Source organism: Sphaeramia orbicularis, chromosome 3 (assembly GCF_902148855.1).
Source record: "Sphaeramia orbicularis chromosome 3, fSphaOr1.1, whole genome shotgun sequence".
Classification (NCBI taxonomy): domain Eukaryota; kingdom Metazoa; phylum Chordata; class Actinopteri; order Kurtiformes; family Apogonidae; genus Sphaeramia; species Sphaeramia orbicularis.
Genome location: NC_043959.1, coordinates 14,998,568 through 15,010,593, shown reverse-complemented (window position 1 = coordinate 15,010,593; position 12,026 = coordinate 14,998,568). Strand labels below are relative to the sequence as shown.

General features: G+C 38.4%; 1 protein-coding gene across 5 annotated transcripts in view; it reads right to left on the bottom strand.

The window, feature by feature from the left end:
* Positions 1–12,026, bottom strand: part of crtc3 (CREB regulated transcription coactivator 3) — a 65,247-nt gene that overhangs the window by 51,377 nt on the left and 1,844 nt on the right. The gene's annotated exons all lie outside the window — the stretch shown is intronic.

Sequence of the window (12,026 nt, the reverse complement as noted above, 5' to 3'; positions counted from 1 at the left end):
CCTCTGGTTGACCTCTAAAAGAAGTCTATTAAGTTTGATGTTGATAGCATTTATTTTGACAAAGATATGCAACAATATTTTTTTTTAGCTGGCAAAAAAGTTTGTTCGTTCATAACTAGCACATTTTTTACAGCAGCAAACTGATTGTGATAACTTTAGATCAGAAGCCTCTGGAGATTGTCTGTGCAAAGTTTGAAGCCAACGGGGCTTAAACCCTAGTAGGAGTTCGAAAAAGTATGTTTCCAATATGTAGTGACTTAGAAAGTAAAATATGCAGCGGAAGTGGGCGTGGCCTATGTCAGAAGACTCATCTCTATCCAAGGAATACAAAGATGTAAAGTTTATGAATGTGTCATATAAAATGTGGAAGTTAGAGGCAAAAACGCGTATTTGTCTGTTACAGCGCCACCTAGTGGAGTACATCCACAGTTTTTGCTCTGGTAGATCTGTGTCCTATTCTATAGGGTCCATAGAAATTTCACAGCCCTCAGCAGAACAGTTCAGCTGTAGGAAATGTCTGTTGATTAACTTGTAATAAGCCACGCCCACATTGTTCAGCCACACCCACCTTCAAGATATGGCCTCAGGAAGGGCCCTCCATCATACCCACCAAATTTCGTAGAAATTGGTGCAGCCATTTAAGAGATATGAGTTTTCCATATTTGCAGCGCCCCCTAGTGGCCATCATTCACCAAATTCGGCGCATACCCTCACAGTCACATGATAACAAAGAATCTATGATTTGGTGTTAATGTCTTTTACTTTGACCGAGATATGTAACACTTAGCATTTTTTTAGCTAGCTACAGAAATTTGTTCGTTTATAATTTGCACATTTTTCAACTGAACAAAATTCTTGTGATAAATTTAGATCAGATCCATGAGAAGAGTGTATGTGCCAAAATTCACGCAGATTGGACAAACTCCCAAGTCGGAGTTTGAAAAAGTAGGTTTTTCAATTTTTGCGATTTTGCGGGGGAAAAAGCCATGGCGGAAATGGGCGTGGCCTAGCTCAGGTGATTCAGTACTATTCAGGGAATCTGAGGATATAAGGTTTTTGAATGTGCGACATACGGTGTGGGAGTTATAGACCAAAACGCGTTATCCTTGATTATAGCGCCCCCTGCTGGTGAATATATGCACATTTTTGCGTCTGAGGTCCCTGCAGGGGTCTGGACCAACCCTTCAAATTGCACTGCCGTACCATGTACGGTTTAGGCTGCAGTAACAGTTTTATCAACGGAAGAATAAAAATATTGATGAATAAAAATTCGTACAAAAACAATAGGGTTCCACAGCACCGCTGGAACTGTGGAACGCGTATGCTGGCATACGCATCCCCCAGTCCCCGCGGGCTTGGCCCCCTAATGAAAACATAACCTCTGCCGTCTTTGGTGGAAGTAAATATATTATGATATTCAGTTCAACAGAAATGTCCAGTAAAAGCCTTGTATAGTTGATAGAAACAGTGTGTGTACGTCCACTGGAGTAAATGCTGTTTACCTCTGATACCTGTGTGCTCTTGGTACAGATATGTTCAGGTGTTTGGTGTGAAGCTGGCTTTATTTTCAGCAGTGTGGGCAGATCTTGACTGGCCTGGGCCTGCACTCACTGGTGTTTCTGTGTCTCATAGGTCACTGACAGTTCAGACCTAATGGCCTCAAACCACATCCTCTTCGACTAGTCTCTGACTCTCACAGAAACAGCACATTGTGAACAGACCGTATGGGAATAACATGAAAAGACCTTTCAGCATCGTCTCTGGAGACCCTATTTTTACTCCTCGGAATGTGTGCTGTTTCCACTTGAAATACTCTTAATATGGAGAGAAGAATCTGAGGCATTACAGCTCCCTTAACGGCATTTATGATAAATATTACACAGCTACAGAGTGTAAAATCAGACATTGACACAAAACCGTTGTAGATTATTTATATTCTGAGTAATGCAGGTTATAGTGATAATAATAATAATAATAATAATGATAATAATAATAATAATAATAATAATAATAACAATAATAATAATAATAATAATAATAATAATAACAAGAAAAGCACTTGGAGAGTGTAGACCTCCACAAAGGCAGATCAGTGCCCCCCCAATCACCATCAAAATTTTATCATTTCTTCCTTGTGCCAGTATCAACATTTCCTAAAAATTTCATGAAAATGCGTCCATAACTTTTTGAGTTATCTTGCTAACAAACAAATAAACACGCAAACAAACAAACACACATGCACGCACACAAACACACAAAGCAAAGTGATCACAATACCTCCTGGCGGAGGTAATAATAATAAGTTTGTTTATTTATATAGCACTTTTTACAGAAAGATTTCACAAAGTACTTTACAATAAAATCAGAAGTAAGATACATTGGCAGTAAAAACCAAGTCACATACACAGACACAAAAAAATAAAACCAATGGTCATAAAACCCACCCTTAACTAAAAGCCTGTCTACATAAGAAGGTCTTCAGTTGCTTTTTAAAAGACTCAGTCGGGTTTAAGGTGCAAAGTGCCAGTGGCAGGGTATTCCAAAGCCTCAGAGCCACTGCTTGGAATGCTCGATCCCCTCTACTTTTGAAGTGAGTGTGGGGGATGACCAGCTGACACTAACTCCATGATCTAAGAGCCCATGGAGGGTTGTGCAATTTTAGCAAACTCTAATAGGTAGGGGCTTGGCCATTTAAAACTTTAGAAGAGGGAACAAAAATTTTGAAATTTATCCTAAAAAAAACAAAACAAAACACAGGAGCCAGTGTAATTCTGCTAAAATTGGTGTAATGTGTGCTCTTTTGCTGGTGTGGGTTAAAAGCCAAGCAGCAGAGTTCTGAACAGTCTGAGTGAGGACGATGAAGATCTTTGTGGTTTAGATACATAAAAAGCCTGTTACAGTAGTCTAGGTGGGAAGAAATAAAAGCGTGAATTATCATCTCTAGTTCTACCTTTGACGCCAATGTTCTCAGCTTTGAAATATTCCTCAGCTGGAAGAAGCACTTCCCAATTAGTTTTTGTATGTGAAGCTCCAGTGACATTGCTGAGTCAAAAACAAACCCAGATTCTGAGGACTGGACTGGATGGACGAGCCTAGAGAACCCAGGTGATGTCTAACTAAAGGGATCTGATTTTCTGGAGCAATAATCTGAGTCTATCTTGTCCGAGTGAAGTTGCAGAAAGTTGTCACTTAAGCACATCAACCACCAGGTTGATGAGCAAAAAAAGACAATCAGTTCAAAATCCTTATGATTGGTTTTCATTGGCCCAAATCTAAATAACAGAGATGGTATTAATAGACTTTAGACTCTGCAGCTGCTCATAGTTATTCATCTCTGACTTCCAGCTCTAGAAGACAGATGTCTTCTGCAACTTTCTGCATGTCATTTATTTTTTTTGTCTGTTCCATTTTACAAATGGTTGTACACAGATATGGTAGTTATAATGTGAATTTAAATACCATCAAATATCTACATATTTCTGGAAACCTAAAGTATCCACTCCGAAAAACTGGGTTGTAACAGATTTCAGTTGTGTTGCTAAATAAATCTGCATTTTATTCACATGAAAAACTGTTAAAGGTGCTGGAGACTTTCGTGACCAATTTTTCATCAAATCTGTCAAACCTCAGTCATAGCCTAAGTATCACGAAGTAAGTCTTTCTGTGATTACTCATCTGAATTACAGTGAACAATTTCAAAGTGCCAGCTACCATAAACAGTCCATGTGTTTACAAACTGAGCCGGGAGGTCACTCGGGCATCTTCGGAATTTTGTTGCGACGTACATTGTGGGAAGCGAAGGCTTGCGCAGCCACCTGACAGCGGCAGCTGCTACAGACGCCATCGGAAACAACAGGAACTCCCTTCCTTTTATGCATATTCCTCCAGCCATTTCCATGTGTCTGTTTCATCCATATAATACCATATGGTCGCACTGCTGCTGTCAGGTGGCTGTGCGAACCTCCGTTTCCCACAATGCACGTTGTGACAAAATTCCGAAAATGCCTGAGTGACCTCCCAGGTCAGTTTGTAAACACACAGTTTGTTTATAGTGGATGGCACTTCGAAATTGTTCACTGTAATGCAAGAGATTCAGGTGAGTAATCACAGACAGACTTACAGATTCATGATACAGTCTACTCTCGTTAAACCGCACGCCGTTATACCGCCATTTTCGCTCACCGCCGACCAAAACCATTGCACAAAAATCCCCAATGCATTATTCCATTAGCTACCGCCATTTCCGCCTATTGCCATCTGCCAGCCCAGTTCCATGCACAAACAACACTTATACCATTGATTTCCCGACCGTTATACCGCCAGCGTGATTGCCATCGAGTACACATAAATTTTAACAATGCACTGAAACAAACGCGCCAGACGCTGATCGCGACAAGCTACGAGTAGGTCTACGGAACGGCCACCGTTCATTTATCGCAGAACACTCAGTAGGTCAGGATGTCGGGAAGAGGATGTGGGATTAAGCCAAAGCCTCAAGATGATGGGGTGTCATTTCCCAACACGGTATAATAATGCTTAAAATGTTTCCCCACTTTAAATGATCCCTTACAACATAACAGAATCAAGATTTATTTAGAAACGCAATTAGAACGGGTTAACGGAGGCAGCATAGACATCATATAGTAAAGACATGTACATTATGGACGCAACCCGTTGTAACGCCATTTTCGCTATACCGCCAATTTGGCCGTGAACGGAAGTTGGCGGTATAACGAGAGTAGACTGTACTTAGGCTATGACTGAGGTTTGACGGATCTGATGAAAAATTGGTCACGAAAGTCTCCAGCACCTTTAAGGAAGATGCTTTTGGCATTAATAAATGTTTGTATTGTTTGGATAATGGTACATCTAACAGTAAATCTAGTATCAACAGTAAATGCACATTATTCATGTTTTACTGATGAGGACACACTTATAGTCCACTTCAGTGCATGTACTTTGCGTCATAGAGTAAAAAATTCTGAAATAAATATGAACAAGCCTTTAAACAAAAAATTTTAAGACCTGGATGCAAATCATTTAACCCCATTTGAGCCAAATGAATGTAAAATAAATGAACGAAACCGCCATAACTAACTAAATCACTTTTTCTAGATTTAATAGTTACATTTTCTTTGTGGGTTCTTTACAGCATTTGCTAAATTTTAGATAAAGTTATAATGATTTTTCAAAAGTATATGGAAACTTAACATTTTTATTCAAATACAGAACAACTTTGGTTGTACCCCTTAAATGTCTAACATGTTGACATCACTAAAAATAAACTGTATAGATAAGATACTAACAGAGGGTGTGTACATACGTCATTTCCCCCCCGGGCCATGCCCCTTTAAGTCAGACTGAGTGTCAAAAACCAACCTGCTCAACATGACAGAGTATAGCAGCAAACACAGCCAGACCGGGAAAATGATAAATATGAAATTAAATTAAGGACAATTGGACTCGACATGGATCCGTACAAGCTACCAAAGAACAGGTGGCCCACAAACGTTGACTGTGGACAGAAATCGTGTATCCTGACATCCAGGGTGTAGGGGCAGAGAACCAACTGATCCAAAGTGCATTTACAGTAGACCGTGTACTGACCCCAGTGAATATATGCAGGATCTACTGGTACTGAGGAGATTTACGTCTAGTTCATATCAAGTACTCTATACAACACCGATACTACTGCTGTGGACCAGCAGGGTACGACTTCATTCTGGTAAATTATGATATTTTTCCCACCTGTCTTTAAAGTACGACATTATTCTTGTAATATTATGGCTTTATTGTCGGAATATGACGACTCTAATCTCATAAACAAATGACATTTTTGCTAAATTATGAGGGTTTTTTTTTAATAACTACGACTTTATTCTCATAACATTGTGATTCTTTTTGTATTCAACTTTATTCTCGTAAAATTACAGGTTTTATATCAATATTTTAAGACTTTATACTCGTAGTGACAAGCGTTTTTATTTTCTTATGTGGCCCTAACACTCCGTCGTAGCTTTATTCTCCAGTTCCCCCGTATTTCAAAAACTAGGTTAACCTCAGTTTCAGTAAGTTTACTAATCATGTAGGAGCACAAGGTTCAGAATCACAAAATGAAGACAAAAATCATGAAAGATCTGATCATGAAACCACGAGCTTTACTAAGAAGTAATGTTAGCCAAAACAATACATGATTTAAGGTCTGATTTTACCCAAAAATACAGCATAAATTAATGTTACCTGACACCAAACAGGATCCACAGATCTAAATTTGGTTTCCTGGATTTGTGGATCCATCTACTTCTCTTTTCTTTGTCTTTCGGTGCCTGTAAAACGATAGCTCCGACTGCTTTAAGAACCTGTTCATACAATCAATTGGACAACTGCTCTTCCCCATTTTTTTTATTAAATATTGTTCAATAAGTTTACACAGTATTGAAGCCAATGCTGCAACTCTACTCCCTCTCTCTGCCACCCAGTGGGCGGAACTGCAGTGACTTCCGCTAGCAGTGACGTCACGTGCTTACCCTCTATTAAAAAAGAATAAAAAAAAGAATAAGCAGCTGATCTTTGTGATGATCACAATGTCTCACATCTTACATACATTCACACTTACATTGAAAGAACTGAAATGATTCAGGTGGAAAATCTACAGACTCAGACTCAGATGTTTGGAATGTCTGAGCTGGGATCAACATTTTGAACGGTTCTTCTTTCAAAATGATTTATCTGTTCTCAAGATAGTTGGTGATTCATGTAATAGTCGACAGCTAACTGATTCACTGAATAACTGCTGCAGTTCTAGTTGTGAGTTTGTCATTAAAGTGCAACTTAAGTCCAGTCTGAGTCTAGCAGCTGCTACAGAGTTTTACATTTATTCTAGTCACACTGAGGGACAGAGACCTAATAAACTGAGGAACCACATATGTGACTGTCAGACCAGGATGATAAACTCTGCTGAATCTCAGACATGAACAAGGATAAAAGTAAAGAAGGGAACATCATCAGCGCCCACTGCATGTCTGTTCTTCATACATGGAACCTTGTCATCCCACTGTTTAAATGGTGTATTTTTATATGGACAGTATAAGCTCCTATGTTGAGAAGGAGAATATGAACAGAGTCTGGATCTTGTGATGCCTAATCTGCAAAGAAAGTTTGAGATGATCATGATCAATGAGCCTGTTTACATGTACTCTAACAATGCGACCGTTATCCGATATCTGGAATTATCAGATCATTCAAGTGATCATGTAAACAGCAAAATATGATACGCTGTCAGATAACAGTAGTTATCCGATTATGAGGGGAACCGGACAAACACACCTAGATTTTGCCAAAATACTCCAATGTCTTCATGCACATATGCCCGTTAATCTGAAAAGAAAACAAAAACAAGTGGTGCCAGGCACAGCAAACCCCACCCCTCGCACATATTTCGCCCATTATAAGTAAATGGGAAGATTTTAAAAATTCATTAAAAAAATTTGAACTTTGACCTACTGTTGTCAAAATGTAATGAGATTCATTCTGGGTCACTGGCAATCTATAAAAGGTGTGGTAAAGGTGTGGTAAAGGACAAAGCTGGAAAAGTGGGCAGCTCCGACAACTATAGACCCATTGTTCTTACCAGTATACTGTCTAAAGTTGTGGAACATATTCTCCTGACTAGGCTTGATAAGTGTGTCATTGCTAAAGACAATCAATTTGGCTTCAAAGCAAATCATGACATTGATATGTGTATTTTTCTACTAAAAGAATTACTGAGTAAATACAGAAATAAAAATTTCCCAGTTTTTATGTGTTTTGTAGATCCCTCTAAGGCTTTTGACCGTGTGAATCACAGAAAATTGTTTGAAAAGACTGGGTGTTTGTCTTTTCAGATTGGTAATGGTGTGAGACAGGGCAGTTTGTGATCCCCTGATCTTTTTAATTTGTGAATGACCTGTCCAAACAGTTGAATATGTGCAGAACTGGTTACATGGTTGGAGGCGCCATAACCAATCATTTAATGTATGCAGATGACCTGGTGGTGTTCAGCCCTAGTTCAGCCGGTCTCCAGCAGCTCTTAAATGTGTGTTCTGTGTACGGGGAACTCGCATGATGTGAAGTACAACTCAGCTAAAAGTGTAATTATGATTTGTCGGACCAAGGAGGACAGATCATTGAAGTTTCCTGACGTTAAGCTATGTGGGAATACTATGAATGTATGCGTTGTTGTCAAGTACCTTGGTCACATCATATCAGATCGTTTATCGGATGATAAGGACATGTATCGTCAGTGCCGGATGTTGTACACACAAGTGAACGTACTGTCACGGAACTTTTCCTCTTGTTCTGTAGAGGTGAAACTGACTCTGTTTGGCGCGTACCACACCCCTCTGTACACAGCACATCTGTGGGTGAACTAGAAAAAGGCCAGCCTCCACAGACTGACAGTGGCATACAATGATGCTCTAAGGCTCTTACTGAAAATGCCCAAATGGATTAGTGCCAGTGAACTGTTTGTGTCTAATTGAGTAAATTCATTACGTGTTGTCTGGACAAATCTGATGTTTAAGTTTATGTGTCGCCTGAATCCTTCAGAAAATATTGCCATTTTATTGCTGACTAATCTTGTATATAGTGCTGTACGTTACACATCTCAGTTCTGGAAACACTGGTATGACTGCCTCTTGAAAGTATAGAGGCTTTTTTTATGGTGTTTGTTTTTATCCGTTTGTTTTTTAGTGTGTACCATGAGTCTGTAATAAAGCTTATCTATCTATCTATCTATCTATCTATCTATCTATCTATCTATCTATCTATCTATCTATCTATCTATCTATCTATCTATCTATCTATCTATCTATCTATCTATCTATCCATCCATCCATCCATCCATCCATCCATCCATCCATCCATCCATCCATCCATCCATCCATCCATCCATCCATCCATCATGAATACAACCAATAGTTTTGCAAATTTGGTATGTGCTAACAACAAACAAATCAAAAACAATAGTGAAGGAAGTGATGTAGTCACAATATACGCACCCTCATTAAGACAGCTATAACACTAAAACCATATGCATCGCCACGTTCAACAAGACAAGAGCAGATGTTTGATTTGAAAATAACAAAGTTGGCGTCTTACATCTTTACATATGTACATACTCTGATAACAGACTGAAACACGGAAACCAGGGTTTTTTTATATCTGAAGTGCATGTAAATGCGTCAGATCCGATAATTACAATGATCTGATTCCTCCCTGTTGTCTCTCAGAGGCAGACGGAAGGTAATGAGGATTTGAACATCCAGATGTGGACATCAGACAGAAGCAGTTCTGAACATCTGAACAGAATATGACACCTCTCAACGGGTGTCAAACAGGGCTTGTTATGCTTTAGCACCAAAAACATCCATTCAGTCTAGAATATATTCTCTGCTTTACCACGCCATCACAGGAATCTGAAGCCATGGAATCTCCAAACCAATCAAACTCACCAACAATAGCAGATAAAAAGTAACAATAAACAACCATTCGGTGTCCCCTCCTTTGTCCAGACTCTGTACAACTGGGAAACTTCGGTGGATTTAATGCTATTTCAGAGCCTAAATTACAAACGACTGCATGGATAGATATAGTGATAAAGTCTGGTTGTTCTGAACAGATTGCTACAAAAGCTTAAGTTCCCATCGTAAAATTGAGGTTTGTCAAACTCTGACTCAAGGATAGGAGGACTGAACATGTGATTAGAGGATGGATTTACCACATAAATTTCAGGATGGCAAAATGATCCTAAATGGTCAACTTTACACCAATGAGGGAAGAATCGGGATGATTTGAAAACTGGAAATGGTAAGTTAGTCACCTTTACCAATTAAAATGCAGATTTCTATGGGTATTACCACCAAAATCCATGTGATTCATCACTATCAAGTCAGATGATCTGGTTTACAGCTAACATATAATGCTTTAGTGTTTAGTATCACTTTAAAGATGTGAGGCCATGCTACTTTTCTGTGATTCATTAATGAATTACACAGATTAAATGAGTCAAATGTGACCAGATGATGGAGTATGCTCCTTTGGATTTGTGGTCTTAAAGGATAATTAGGTTTTCTTTGTCAAGTACACAGAAAATATTCAAATCATTTTGCTCCACTTTTATGTTTAAAAGAAAGTTAAATTATTATAACAATTTTAGGCTAAACCTTTGTCTAAATTTGTGAAATGCTCATGAATATTCTGGTCATAAAGAATAGTTTAAAACCACAAATAACCAACTTCTATGTCACTTTCATCTTGTTGAACACTGGATGTGACAGACAATCCGGGTCCTCAGCCGAGTCCTGATCTACATGGTAACAGAAAACACTGCCTCCTTTGAGCAGTTTTGGCGGGTTAGATTTGAAGGAAGCTCTTTCACATTTCCGATTCTGAAACTGACTGTAATGTGAAGAAAAACACATCCCAAACACAGAGGGTGTAAGATATGAATCCCTCTTTGATATGTCTTAAAGGGCTGAATTATGTTTATTTAATATCTTTTACACAGATACAGCAGACAGCATAAGTATGAACAAAATAAGCACCAAATCAAAGATGTCTAGCATCATCTTTATCATCATTTTGTTGTTATGAGTTGGATCTTATTGTTTACCAATTTTGTCTGTAATCAATCACACTACATTTGTAGCTACAGTAGCTGCTTTCCTGATGTTCAACTCAGTAAATCTGTTCTTCCTCGTGAGTCCGGGTTAAATCATTGTATGAGGACGCCACAGCGTTTTTATTCTTCATACATTGTCCGCATATAGAAAGAATTAGAATTAGATTGAAAGTCAGGTTTACATCCACATATTTTTACTGCATTTTCAAAAATATATATAGTCTATTTTTTTTTTTTTGTTCTTTATTTCATTTAAGTTAGTTGAATATAAGACAGAGACACCAATGTACCAAAACTTTGAGATCAGATTATTTGACTTATTTATTTTCTGCAGGGGTTAAGTTGATTGTTTTATTACTTTCATATTGAATATAGATTTTGTTGTTTTTTATGTATTAAGTATTTTGCTCATTTTCATTTTATTGTGTTCATTACATTAATTTTGTTGATTTTATTGATTATTTTTACATTCAGTGGATTTTTTTCTTCACTTAATTTGTTCTTTTGCTCATGGTTCTTCATTTTGTTAATTTTGTGGATTATTCTGTTCATGATGTTGATTATTTTGCTGATTTTTGTTGATTTGATCATCATGTCAACTTCGTTTTATGCTTCTATTAGGAGAAAATACCAAGTCATGTGAAGTGGATGTGAGCAGATGATCCCTCCATGTGTTTTTGACCAGTGATACCGTGTGTTTACTATTCAACTTGGACATTCTGCCGTTCCCTTGTCATTATTAACCCTTTATTGGGCAAATGACTATTTTTGGTCATTTCCGCACACATTACACGACAGTGACAGCAACAGTTCCAGTGAGGACAGTGAGTCAACAATCTCAGGTCCAATGTGGTCTCCAGAGTCTGTAAGGTCCACCTGTGCATGAAGAGTGAGTGTACCTGCTTTGTTCGGTACCATGAAGTAATGGTACTAATGTAAGGAATGATGTTCAAAGGGATCATATGGATGTGGACAGGGGTCTGAACCAGCATGCATGGGGGTTTGATGTTCTAAAATACATGTTCTCCTTTCACATTACATGTGTTTTCCTTCTATTTTTACCTCAGCTAAGGAACAGCAAAGGTTATGTTTTCATCTGGGTTTGTTTGTTTGTTTGTTTGTCTGTTACCAAGATAACTCAAAAAGTTATGGACAGATTTGGATGAAATTTTAAGGAAATGTTGATACTGGCACAAGGAACAAATGATTACATTTTGGTGGTGATGGAGGGGCGGGGGATGACTGATCTGCCTTGGCGGAGGTCTGCGCTCACCAAGTGCTTTTCTAGTTACCTCCACCAAGGAGGTTATGTTTTTGCCAGCGTTGGTTTGTCTGTCTGTCTGTCCGTATGCAAGATAACTCAAAA